This window comes from Cyprinus carpio, chromosome B20 (genome assembly GCF_018340385.1).
Source record: "Cyprinus carpio isolate SPL01 chromosome B20, ASM1834038v1, whole genome shotgun sequence".
Taxonomy (NCBI): Eukaryota; Metazoa; Chordata; class Actinopteri; order Cypriniformes; family Cyprinidae; genus Cyprinus; species Cyprinus carpio.
In genome coordinates this window covers 27,386,419-27,398,180 of record NC_056616.1, presented here as the reverse complement: position 1 = coordinate 27,398,180, position 11,762 = coordinate 27,386,419, and the positions used below count along the sequence as shown (strand labels likewise).

At 33.8% G+C, this 11,762-nt stretch overlaps 1 non-coding gene and 1 pseudogene across 1 annotated transcript; one reads left to right on the top strand and one right to left on the bottom strand.

Moving 5' to 3' along the window:
- Window positions 1–16: 16 nt before the first annotated feature.
- Window positions 17–99, bottom strand: trnal-cag. Its single transcript has one exon. It is a non-coding gene; the product is annotated as a tRNA-Leu (tRNA).
- Window positions 100–2,339: 2,240 nt separating this feature from the next.
- The window catches only part of LOC109044982, a 30,540-nt pseudogene continuing 21,117 nt past the window's right edge, over window positions 2,340–11,762 (top strand).

Below are 11,762 nucleotides of genomic sequence, written 5' to 3'. Positions count from 1 at the left end.
TGTGGAAAAAGGTTGTTGTCAGAAGTGGGATTCGAACCCACGCCTCCAGGGGAGACTGCGACCTGAACGCAGCGCCTTAGACCGCTCGGCCATCCTGACTGTAACGACATGGTTATTACACATCATTATAGCTATTACAGTTATTACAAACATACATTTACTGATGATTTTAACTACATCTACACATCACTGGCTTCATTAATGTTATATTGTCCTATGTGGAATACAGCATTCTCAGCTAAAAGCATTTTTTGTAAGGATGACTCATTGGTAGTTATTGTATGGCACATATCACTAGGTTTTAAATGTTTCAGATGGTACAAAAAAAATCGTCCACAAGGGGGCGCATGGCGGCCCAATACTCTGAGCAACACACTAATCTGGGGCCAGTTGCTTTAATTAACCCTTTCTGTGTAGTCTGACCAACTACCAATTAGCCAAGGGTTAAACAGTCTTATTTTTCCGATTCAACTTATAATGAATTGTGTTTTTATCTAACTGAAATAAGTTATAACCTGTCTTCAAAGAAAAAGAAAAAATGTGTATGTTTATGATATGTGTATATATATTGTATGTGTATACAGGGATTAAATTGGGATTTGTTATGTGGGTGGGGGTCTCTATGGTGTCAGGCTTATATATATATATATATACATACACACACACACACATAAATCAAAAGTTTGGGATCAGAACGATTTTGAATGTTTTTTTACAGGAGTTTCTTATGCTCATCAAGGCTGTATTTATTTGATCAAAAATACAGGGGAAAAAAATAATATTGTGAAATATTATTATGATGTAAAATAACGTTATTGATTTTAATATGCATTCAAATCTAATTTATTCCTGTGATGCAAAGCTGAATTTTCAGCATCATTACTCCAGTCTTCAGTATCACATGATCCTTCAGAAATCATTCTAATATGCTGATTTATTATCAGTGCTGGAAACTGTTGTGCTGCCAAATATTTTTTTGGGAACCTGTGATACTTTTTTCAGGATTCTTTGATAAATAAAAAGTTAAAAATAAGAGCATTTATTTAAAATAGAAATATTTTCTAACAATATACAGTAAAGTTCAAAAGTTTGGGGTGAGTGAATTTTTATTCTTTCTTTATTCAGCAAGGATGTGTTGAATTGTTAAGAAGTGATAGCAAAGATTTATTTTGTTAGAAAAAAATTATATTTAGAATAAATGCTGTTCATCAAAGAATCCAGGAAAAAGTATTGCAGTTTCCAAAAAAAGTATTTGACAGAACAACTGTTGCCAACATTGATGATTTTAATAATAAATCAGCATATTGGAATGATTTCTGAAGGATCATTTGACACTTTAGACTGGAGTAATGGCTGAGGGAAATTCAGCTTTGATCACATAAATTATATTTTAAAGGATATTAAAATAGAAACCATTATTTTATATTGTAATTACATTTTGCAAGATTACAGTTTTTTTTTTCTTCTGTATTTTTGATCAAATAAATGCAGCCTTGATGAGCATAAGATACTTGTTTAAAAACATTTTCTTACTGATCCCAAACTCTTGACCGGTAGTGTGTGTGTGTGTATATATATATACTTACATATATTACTAACTTGTCAGAATTTGTAAGACGCCTCTGGATTTTTTTTCTTATTGAAGAGAGACATTCTATTTCGGTTTAGTTTCTAAATTTTAATGATTGTTTAGTGTGTTTTAAATATGTTTAAAATCTGAATGTAGGAATTGCACAGGACTGCTCGCGCGTGTCCGCTGGGGCAAAATAAATAAAAATGATCTCGAATATTTGATTCTGATTGGTAAATCGTCACATTGAGAGAAACACATCTGTAAAAATGTCCAATGGTACAAATAAATGAAAATAAAATATCGTTAAATAGATTAGATCAACAGTAAATGACTTTTTTTTTAAATTGAAGATTAATAATTACAATAATAAAGTAATGTTAAACACTTTGTTTTCTACAGTGCAGCAGTTTTTTTCTTAAGTTAAATCTTTAAGATGCTCCAAGAGTAAGGTTCCAAGAGAAACATTTCATTAACTCAAAACAATATATTTGTTGATTTGGTAGTTAACACTATCACAGAATACTACCGTTTTTTGTGTGTGTGTGTGTGTGTGTGTGTGTGTGTGTGTGTGTGTGTGAAGATCGTGTTCAGGGGTTTATTTTTCGATAATGATCCTGTGACTGTAAATAATATCTTATTGTAAGGACAGTGAAAAGATTCAATAAATAAATTAAAACAGTGAAGCGTTAAGAAAATATGCTAAGCCACGCCCATTTAGGACTGTCCTTTTACATGCTGCCGTCATTCTAGTTATTCGAGTGGAGCGCACCACGTGTCATGTCACGTGACAGTGAGTGGGTCCTGCTGCACGGTTATGATCTGAAATCAGAAAGGACTGCTGTATCATGTCGGACTGTGCGCACTAATTTATTTCCTAGTTTAAGATATGGGTCGTGTGCGGCTTTGCGGAGTCGCTGCTACTGTTGTTTCTACTTTCATACTGCTTCAGTGTGTGGAGTCGGCTGACAGCCAGTGGTACCAGGATCTGTGCAGGTGAGCTCTTTAATAAATAAACAAACCTAATGCTGATCATTGCTGGCAAACCCTTATGGATATCATAAAAAAACAACTGTCAAGAAAAAAATGTGTGTGTTTAAATATGGTCTAGTTTGCTTTATATATCTGAATGATAGTTGTGGCCCTTTAGCATGGGTGCAACTAGGTAACGTTACCTGGACATAATAAAATCATAACGGATACTTAGTTTCACCCGAGACCATGCAATGCATTCGTTTAGGCACCGAGCTGGTTTTACTATGTGATGATGTCATCTAACTGGAAATGGATTCAACTGAAATTGTGTGTCTGTTTTTGTGTGTGTGAAGTTACAAATGGGAGGCCATTGACCAAGACAGCAGTGTGAGATACACTTTGAAGCTCTGTGCTGATTCTCCGGACACAGAATGTGGAAAGGAAAGTGCGGTCTGTGCCCACAACCTTAAGAGTAACCAGCACCAGTCAGTGGGTGAGTGCAGTGCACCCATGTGCCAGTGGTCATAAAACAAAAGCATAAACATGTACACTGCTCCTTTTTTATAACATAACATGCATTTTACATTTAATAATGTCCATTTGGTCAATTCCCAATGTTTTTCTGTTTTCTAAATTGTCAGCTTTCTATCATGGGATAGTGATTATTGATTTTAAAATTGATTGGTTGTATGATTATTTGATTTATTGGGATAGACATTGACAGTATCTGTGAGAGTGGGCCTGTAAAAGAAAACAATTCTCTTAATTCTCATTAATTTGTTGGGTATTATGGTATTGTTGTACTGTTTTTTTTTTTTTTTTTTTTTTTTTTGCCGATTTTATTTAAGAAAAACATTTATATTAGCCTAGTGTTTTATCTGTAATCACTTTGCATTATGAAATAATGAGACAGTGTGGTCTTAATGGTCCTAAAGAAGATTTTATTTTCTTTATGCAATACATAATTTCTTCTAAAGTACCATTCAGAAAAGATCATCTGGAAGATTTTTTATATTTTTAAGATATGCTCACTAAGGCTGCAGAAATACAGTAAAAATATAGAAAATAAATGTTTTCTGTTTTAGTTTATTTTAAAATTTGAATCTGAATTTTTAGTAACTTTACTCCAGTCTTCATTGTCACATGATCCTTCAGAAATCATTTGAATATGCTGATTAGGTGCTTAGGAAACTTTTCTTGTTGTGGTCAATGTTGAAAACATTTGTGCTGTTTAATATTTTTACTGAAACAGTGATTTTTTTTCTCTCAGGATTCTGTGATGAATAGACCGTTTAAATAAACAGCGTTTATTTGAAAAATTCTAAAATTACACGTCTTTACTATACTTGTTCTGTTCAATGCATTTTTGCTGAATAAAAGTACTGAATCCTTTAAACAATACTGAATAAAAAAAATTTAAACAGTAATGTATATGTTTTATTTTTTCCTGTTTTTTATTTACGCTTAAAGTGCAATATGATCTTAACATGTTTCTTGCAAGATTCACTCTTTAATCTTTTAGGTCATGTGATAAATACCATTTTCTATTGATTCAAGTCACCCCAAACACTTGTTTGCACAAAGAAAGAAATGTTTTGCTTAGTCTGGATATTCAAGTTAAACATCAAAACTTTTTAAAGGAAGTACTGTATGCTAAATACTTCTCATGTTTTGTCTTCAGAGCAGATAAAAACCATATAACCCAGGGTTGTTGTAGCACATGGTCATGGCTCTCATAAGCGAGAGCTGCATGACAGAGCACAGACAGAGCGCTTGTTTATTTGGTCTTATCCAACTAGTCACCTGACCTCTATATGACACAAACCTATCAACTGAACACCCCTGACCAAAAGCGTCTCGGAGTTAACTGTTAGCCCTAGATTTAAATAAAGGGATCCATTTCACTTGTCAGAACAAACACTGGAAATATGTTGATGATTAAATCTGCCTGCTTATATTCATAATGAGTGACTTTCAGCACTGTTACATAGACTACAGAAGTAATTTTTGTACCTTAGTAAGAAAAACATCCAAACACCAGTGTGTAATGTCTAGTTATATAGTGTTTGATGCTGGGTTGACTGTGGTGATTATAGTCGTACTGTTTCTCAGTGTCACAGTTTTTGTGGTTAGTGTGTATCCGTCATAGGGCTTTCCGGCCCAGTTATGTGTGCTTCACACAATAGTGTCAAACTGTCATTGCATCTGAATGTGTTTGCATTTATTTTAGCGTGTATACACTCGCTCACATATCCTGGTATTCTTTATCTTGTGTTCCTGCAGTCATATCTTTGTGTTTCACCGTAAGTAGGTCAAAGTTATCTAGCAGCAGGTGCAGAAGTACAATTTGACAGTTTGAAAAATGCCTGTTTTGTAAGTACGTGACAGTATTAAAATATCAGTGATTCAAAATTTCAAGCTACACCACGAACAGTGAATCATAAGTGTAAGTCCTGTCACATTAACTGTATTTGCTGTCTTAATAAAAGTCTGAGGCATATGCTACACTTACTTGGGGTTACATCAGGTTGATTAAGTCGTGCTTTATTCTCAAAACTAGCAGTTGTATGACAAACAGAATAGAGATTTACTAGACTACTGTTTTGTACTGTACTTACTTCAGTATGCAGTGTACACACTGTGTGCGGTATGCATTGAACCAGAAATAACATCAGCTGCGATTTTGGCTCTTTATGATTCATGATATAACTGCAATAAGACAATTTTACATATATGTACACAAATAATGAATTCTTTCTTAATATTAATATTACTTTAAGTAATTGAGTGACACACACTGAATTAAATATAAAACAATAAACGGATGTCAAGTCATTACAATGTAGTGTAATACTGTTTATACAGTAAGTATTTTTTTTAAATAGTATGCAGTATAATATTAGTACACTAATATTCTCTTTCTCCACACAAGGCATGTTAAATGTTTTCCAGTGGCCTAAACTTTCAGATGTAGTTTCTCTGGCTCTAGTTGGCATGTTTATGGAACTGTTTATCATGTTGTTGAGTTTTTATTAGGTAATCTTCTCATGCAGTTTGTTCCCATGGGTTGTGCACTGCTAGACTTTTGGCCTGTGAACTTCTAACCTCTTCAGATCACAAACTGTAATATTTTTACTTTGTTGGGTAGCTCACAGACATTTACCGAATTGTATGTGCTGGTAAACTTTAGTTGACTTGGGTTTTGATAAGCAGTTTTGTAATACATACTGTGTGTTTTTTTTTTTTTTTTTGCTTGTGCTTGACTCAACTGTGCATTGACAAAAGTGGTTTTGATTCCTTCCTCATTTGTAAGTCACTTTGGATAAAAGCCTCTGCTAAATGTAAATGTAAAAGACATATGACTTTATTTCTTTTACTAAGATCCAGTGTGGTCATTTATTATAATAATTTCTAGCAGTTATTTTAGTGACTGTATTGTGTTACCAGCTTGCTGAAAAACATTTTCATTATCACAAAAGCGTATGTCTTATTCATCTCAGACACACCGCTGTGTTCAAACCAGGTCTTTTTTTCCCATAGGTGAGCTCTCCTTGCAGAAGGTCTCGCCTGCTGTGCTTGATTTCAACAGCTCGAGAAAATGCGGCGACGACAAGAGCCGCAACATTCAGAGCAGCATCACCTTTCAATGCGGCAAAACTATGGTGAGTACCTCCCCAGCATGCACTGTCAGTGACTGTCAGCGTGACATTTGCAATGCTGTTTGTTTCCTTCCACCTTCTTGCTGAGCAAGAAGAAATGACACAAATGAAAAAAATTATATAATATTGAGGCAAAGTGAAAGAAGGTGTGGCTGATATATCTATCTAAATGTGCTGAAATTTACCCCTAAATATAGATTATTTTTCCTAAATGCATATTTAATTTTACTGCAGTTCCTCTGTGAAGGACAAAAAATTAAGGCCGTTCTGATGCAAAATTATTGTTTACTTTATAATTTAATAATTTCATTTAAAAAAATCTATATTTATAAGCAAACATTTATTTTCACATTTACATTTTCATTATTTTCAGTACTTTTCACACCATGGATGACATCTGAGTTTTGTTTTGTTTGTTTTTTTTCCTATAAAGGGCACACCTGAGTTTGTTACCGTCTCTGAGTGTGTGCATTACTTTGAATGGAGGACGTATGCCGCCTGCAGACGTGATAAATTTAAACCACATAAGGAGGTGAGTAAAGGTGATGAGACTTGATGAGAGTTCTGTTAGAGTGTTATCATGGAGGAAGGTGTGAATTCTTAAGTGTGTGTGTTTGGCTGTTTCAGTTGTTCTCAGTCTGAGTAAGAATTAAACTCATCAGTCTTGAACAAATCATTTTAACATTTTGAATGTCTAAATAGACCTGAATAATGCCTAATCTACATAAAGAATGATTAACAATAACATTTTTTAACTATATTGAAAATCACCTTTGATGGTCTAGCATAGTGTTTATTTATTTACTTATTTTGGAATAAAATTAGTTTGTTCAGTTTCTACATTTGAGGGAAACAACTTTTTTTCCTATTTTTCTATCATTATGCTAATCTAAGTACTAGTCACATTTTCGTGAAATGTATGTTTTTAGTAGTGCAGTCAAACGATTAATCGCATCCAAAATAAAAGTTTTTGTTTACATAATATATGTGTGTCTACTGTGTATATTTATTATGTATATGTAAATAGTGCTGGGCAACGGTTAATCCCATCCAATATAAATTTTTTGTTTGTTATGTTTGTATGTTTTGTGTATTTTTATTGTTGTTGTCAAATGATTAATCGCGATTAATCGGTTCCAATTTTTTTTTTACATTATATATGTATGTGTACTGTGTATATTTATTACATATATAAATACACAAGCATACAGTATATATATTAAAAGTATTCACGTGTTTAAACATTTATATATTCATATTCTTATATTTTATATTATATATAATATATAAACATAACATATTTTTTGTATATCTTAAATATATACATGCATGTGTTTGTATTTATATATACATAATAAATATACACTGTATACACACATTTTATAAACAAAAACTTTTATTTTGAATGTGATTAATTTAGATTAATCGTTTGACAGCACTAATTTATGTACGTGTAAATGTAAATATTTTCTAAATATATACTGTATATGTGTGTATTTGTTTATTTATAAATGATAAACATACACAGTACACACACATATTATGTTAACAAAAACTTTTATTTTGGTTTGCTACAACAAACAGAGGAAATGTCTCAAGCTTCTGGGAGTATTTTTTAACACCACTCAAAACATTATTTGCATATCTCTTTTTAAAGGTCCCTTGCTATGTCTTTGACTCGGATGGAAAGAAGCATGACCTCAACCCACTGATAAAACTCTCAGACGGCTACCTGGTTGATGACCCAGATGATGAAATTGATTTCTACATCAATATATGCAGAAGTCTAAGTGAGTTACTGCAAACTCTCTCTCTCTCTCTCTCTCTCTCTCTCTCTCTCTCTCTCTCTCTCTCTCTCTCTCTATATATATAGGGGCTTTTCAACAATTTGCTGCCCAGTCAACAGACATTTTGATTATATAGCTGCCTTATCACACAAAACAATCTGCAAAGCATCTGAGCAGGTTCTTATGTAAACAACTAAAGCATTTGGAATTTCAATGCAAATAACATAACATGATGTCTGTTCATCCAGACCGTGCTGGAAGCTCCTGTCCCGAGGAATCTGCCGCCTGTCTCACCTCTGGCAAAGACTCTTTCGACATGGGTCAGCCTGTTCATCAACTCGAGCTGCTCTCCAATGACAAGTATGTGCTAATTAGTTAATAGGCTGATGCTTTAACAGTACCATTCAAAAGTTTGCGATTGGTGCATTTATGCTCACAAACAGTAAAAACAGTAATATTGTGAAACATTATTATAATATCAAATATTTGTTTTCTGTTTTAATATATATTAAAATGTCATTTATTCCTGTGATGCAAAGCCGAACTTTTAGCAGCCAATACTTCAGTGTCATATGATATTTCAGAAATAATTGTAATATGCAGATTTGGTGCTCAAGAAACATTTCTTATTACCAGTGTAGAAAACTGGAGCAGCAACTGATTTTCTCTCTCTCTCTCTCTTTTTTTTTTTTTTTTAAATAGACTAAAGCTGCGATATGATGGAATCAAAAAAGGCCCAGCCTTCTGTAATGACCACAGTCCAGCAGTGACGATTACATTTATTTGTCCATCCGCAAGACAGGAGGTAAGAAGATGCCTAGTGTTTCATCTCACACTAGTCTGCTATACTCAGTCATCTCACAGTTTTCTTAATGGTTTATCAGGGAAGTAACCCTAAGATGGTCAGCAACTTGAACTGTCAGTATGAGATCGAGTGGGTGACTGAGTACGCCTGCCACAGAGATTACCTGGAGAGTCAAAACTGCACACTGACCAGCGAACAGCACGACATCTCCATTGACCTTACTCCCCTGATGCACAACCGTGAGTTAACGCTATTAGTTTCATAAGAGGCGACGATGTTATTATTGTTTCTGCGGAAAGAATGAAGGAATGATGGATTTGATATGGTGTTTAAGGAGTAAGTAATTAACTGGATAAACCATGCATATCCCAGTGTCATTGCACAGTGGTAATATTAAAAGTCATGTGCGTTAATTGAAGTAAAATATTAGATAAATCTTAAATGAAAGCTTAAAAATATTTGGAAATGCATTATGCATTTTGCCTTGGTGACTAACTGAAATAAAATGAGTTTAACTTGAAGTACTAAAATGACGAAAACTGAAAGAAAAAAAATCCAAATTGAAAAAAGCACAAAATTACTAAAACTTTAATTTAACATTAAAGCTAATTTAAAATATTAATAAATACTGTAATAGTTTATAAATAGTATTAAAATAACACTGAGACTGTAGCATCAAAGCATATTTATTTACTGTGGTATTTACATGTTACTTCATTGTGCTTCAGAGATGAAAATGTCTAAAAACATGATATTGGTACAGTACCATGTCCAAAAAAAACATGGTATTTCCATGGTTCTCAGTAAAAAAAATTAAAGGCACAACATTGGCATGGTACTAGGTTGTAATTGCACGGTACTCTTTTGGTATGGTACATTTTGGTACTTTTTTGTTACTAAGATAAATCAGAGGGCAGTTTGTTGGAAACAGAGTTTGTTTTTCCCACTGAAGGCAAACTAAGAACAGGAACTTTGAGAACAAGTATAGTGAAAAATTCACTGTAAACATAATAAAACACGTATTAAGGTGTTACCATGAGTTTAGCAAAAACACAAATCCCTTCTCCGATAACAAGTCCATACAGTTGTGGTTCATCCTTGATGTGATCGAATACTTATTCCCAAATATAATGCTTTACCATTCGTCATATTTCTTTATCCTTAGCTACTGGCAAACCTTATATGACTGAGGCCAAAAACGGTCAGGACACCTATATCTTCTATCTGAACGTGTGTGGGGAGACCACAGCTGGACAGTGTGTTGACAACAAAGGTTACGTGTCTGCCTGCCAAGTCAAAGACACGGGGGATGTGAAGAAGATCGCTGGGAGATTCCAGAACCAAACCCTGAGGTTCGCCTTAGCTTGTGTTACTGATTTACAGTGAAAATTTAAACTGAAGAGCAATCGTAACCCTTTTCTTTTTTATCTTAAGTATTCTGATGGTGATCTCACACTAATCTACCCAGACGGCAGCAGATGCAGCACTGGATTCCAGCGCATGACCATCATTAACTTTGAGTGCAATGCAACTGCTGGTGAGTCTCACAATGACTCATCTCATATCTACTCGTGAAGTTACGTACTGATTAGATCACAGCGCTTCTCTTTTAACCCTGCCTGATTGAGGAAGTTTCATTGGATGAGAACCAAAAAGAAGGAAATGCAACAATGTGACCTTGATGATGGTTTCATATCGGAAATTTGGTTTTCAATATGTTTCGCTCACAGCTGATTTGTGGTTTGCAGAGTATGGCCAGCCGGTTTTCACGGGAGAGTCTGACTGCACGTATTACTTTGACTGGCAAACAGCGTACGCATGTGTGAAGGAGAAGGAAGACCTGATGTGTCGAGTCACAGACCACAAGAAGCGTTATGATTTGTCGCCTCTTACGCGTTACCCAGGTAGAGATGAGCAAAATGATTGTGTTCTGGGAAGTGAAGTCAAACTTGTGGCTTGATTCGATTTTTAAAGTTACTTTCATGATTTATTTTTAGTTCTTTAATGACAAGTAAATAAATACACTATAAAGTTCAGGATCCTTAAGATTTTTAAATGTTTTTTGAAAGAAATGTCTTATGCTCATCAAGGCTGCATTTATTTGATCAAAAAAGCTGGAATATTGTGAAATTACAATTTAAAAACTTGTCTATTGGAATGTTTTTTAAAATGTAATTTGAAAGCAGTTGTTCTACTTAATATTTTTGTGAAAGCCCCCCCCCAGAATTCTTTTATGAAGAGTTCAAAGAACAATATTTCTTTGAAATATAAATAGTTTTGCCATTATATCTTTAGTTACCTTTGATCAATTTAAATCATCCTAGCTGGATAAACATGATTTAATTTAAAAAATAATCTTGCTGACTAATCTATATGTCTATTTATTTATTCATTCATTCATTTATTTATTTTTACTTCACCATGCCAAAGCATTGCCAAATTAAAAAAAGCAAACAAACAAAAAAATTCACCTACAAAGAAAGAAAAATTTCTGTGGAGCCTTCCAAATATATTAATTCAGCATATAGCGGGAAAAAAAAGCACTATAAAAATGCTTACCACTTTGTATGAGGAACAGACAGAAATTAGTAACATTAAAGGCTAAATAAAAAATGTAGGTGGAGAAGCTCATTTGAATATTAAAAAATAATTGCTGGCTTGATTAAAGGATAAGTCATTAGTATTTGATGGGTCATAAAATAAATGATCACAGGCTAAAACTTCTCAAAAAGTACTTTATTTTGCTTATTTGTAAATGTTTTTCTCTCAGAATCAGAGGGATCTCAAAACTGGGAGGCTGTGGGCACCAAGGCAGCAGAGTCTGATAAGAAACGCTTTTACATCAATGTTTGTCATAAAATCATCCAAGACGGGGAGGCCAGATCTTGCCGTGAGGATGCAGCAATATGTGCAGTAGGTCAGTGCACCATTAGAGATTATATCCTAGATATAAATACAACCTTTTT